At 43.6% G+C, this 2,176-nt stretch overlaps 1 non-coding gene across 1 annotated transcript; it reads right to left on the bottom strand.

Annotated features, from left to right (window-relative positions):
- Positions 1–990: 990 nt before the first annotated feature.
- On the bottom strand, positions 991–1,110 carry LOC138361254 (5S ribosomal RNA). Its single transcript, XR_011226881.1, has one exon. It is a non-coding gene; the product is annotated as a 5S ribosomal RNA (ribosomal RNA).
- Positions 1,111–2,176: the final 1,066 nt, after the last annotated feature.

The raw sequence follows: 2,176 nt of genomic DNA, 5'->3' as shown, positions 1-2,176 counted from the left end.
AATGGTGGTGGTGGTGGTGGTGGTGCATTTAAAACTAAACCAAAAATCACCAGTTCTGGACCGCGTCAAATATCATATCCGCTTAATGTGTCCTACAACCTAATTACTTAAAACTACACTATTTAATTCATTCCATATCATGTGGCATATTGGTCATTATGCTCATACAACCGACATCAAAATTTATTTTCATTATTAGAATCATACATTTCATCAAGTAATACAGATACAAAGAGATTTTCTTTCTGAGGAAGACCGTTAGTATTGGCTTGGCAGGCAGGCAGGCAGGCAGGCATTTGAGGGTTTATTCTTTCGCCTGTTGATTGGGGGAGGGTTGATGTGTTAGGGGGTTTTCGGTTTAGTTGTGGTGGTGGTGATTGGTGGTGAGTGGTATGTGGTGGTGGTGGTGGTGGTGGGTGGTGGGGTAGTAGGTGGGAGTTGGGGGGGGGGGTGGAGGGGAGGGAAGGGGAGGGGAATGATGGTCTGTGGATTCCTTCTCCGTACCCTTTACATATAAGCAAAAAATATGCCTTCCTGTGGGTATAGAAACATTAACACAAATTATATCAGTAACTGATATTGTAGCCTTTTAAACAGAAAAGATTTGTACATACAAATACTTTTTAATTATCATTATTTGTGGAAATGGCATTTACGTCATTAAATTGATACCTCAGCATCAGAGCTAGTGTCCTGCAGCAGTGGTCCAGTGGTAAAGTGTATATAAGTGATGCGTATTCTTGGAGTTGCGAGTTCAAACCCGGATTAAGCTATATAGTATATATATACAACATGTTTTGTTTTGAGTTGTTCGTTTTTGTATAAAGCCTCACACAATATCTATATTAAGCGAGTTTGTTTTTAAACATGACATACATATTAATTCATTTTACCAGGCCTTATTCCACACAACCTCCGTGAATTTCCCGTGGAGCCAGCCATTCAAACAAAAACAAACGAAACAAAACAAAACAAAACAAAAAACATTATTGCCAACAGCATTTGGTGTTCCCAGGCGGTCACCCCATCCAAGTACTAACCAAACCCAACGTTGCTTAACTTCGCTGATCGGACGAGAAGCGGTGTTCTCAACGTGGTATGGCCGTTTGGCATGAGACTGCCTACACATTGTGGCTAATAACCAACTCTTTTTAAGTCATCGCGGCAGGATACGGAACCTGCTTGTGGTGTCTTAATGGTAATTGTATCCTAACATATTTTTGTCTCCTTGGCATGGATATTTAACATCGTTTATTCAGTCTTGGGTTTATGTTCTTTCGCCATTTACAGACATTTTACATCTACCTACTTCCTCAGCCTGCCCTGCCAATTTCTAATGAATTTGTGGATTTTTCTTTTGTAATACAAACATGTGTGTGCTCATCTGCCTCTTCAGTTTTTATGATATTGTCTCATCTGTCCTGCTTTATGATACTTTACAAAGAACATGAACAAATGCTTCTATTTTAGAGAAGATATGGGATTCCAGGTTTCGGAGCCGTAAAACCAACCGTCGTGATTGGTGGACGAGTTTGCCAGGTTGCAGCTTCTGTACCGTGCCGGCACATAAATAGGTTCGGCTCAAGGCGGCGGCAGCATCATTCCCCCGTGACTGTCTGAGCGTCTCTCATCACCTTGGTTGGTTCATCTCATCATCATGGTAGAAGCAAAGCCTACCAAGAAGGCTGCGGCCTGCTGCTGCTGCTGTGGTGGCCACCACCAGGAAAACCTCGCGTCCAGGTTGCTCACCCGAAAACTAGTCAAATGGTTCTAGCCGCGGTCGCAGCACTCAAAGACCGTAAGGGCTCGTCTCTACAAGCAATCAAGAAGTACGTTGTTGCCAACAACAAAGTCGAGGCTGCCAAGATCGCCATTTACATCCGAGATTTTCTCAAGAAAGCAGTGGCTGACGGCATTCTTGTTCAGACCGAAGGGAAGTGGAGCTAGTGGATCATTCAAGCTGGGCCGTAGCAGAGAAGAGGGCCCGTTCGTAACTCCCAAGAAAGCCACCACAACCAAGAAACCATATCACAGCAGCAAAGAAGGCCGTGGTAACTCCCAAGAAAGCCGCCACAAGCAACAAACCACCTACAGCCTTGAAAAAGAAGCAGCAGCAGCAGCTTGTTGTTGGGAACAAAAAGCCCAAAATAAAGAGAGCTTCAAAATCTCCCAACCA

This window comes from Procambarus clarkii, unplaced genomic scaffold (genome assembly GCF_040958095.1).
Source record: "Procambarus clarkii isolate CNS0578487 unplaced genomic scaffold, FALCON_Pclarkii_2.0 HiC_scaffold_267, whole genome shotgun sequence".
NCBI classification, from domain to species: domain Eukaryota; kingdom Metazoa; phylum Arthropoda; class Malacostraca; order Decapoda; family Cambaridae; genus Procambarus; species Procambarus clarkii.
The sequence above is the reverse complement of the archived record's forward strand: the minus strand, read 5'-3'. Positions and strand labels throughout refer to the sequence as shown.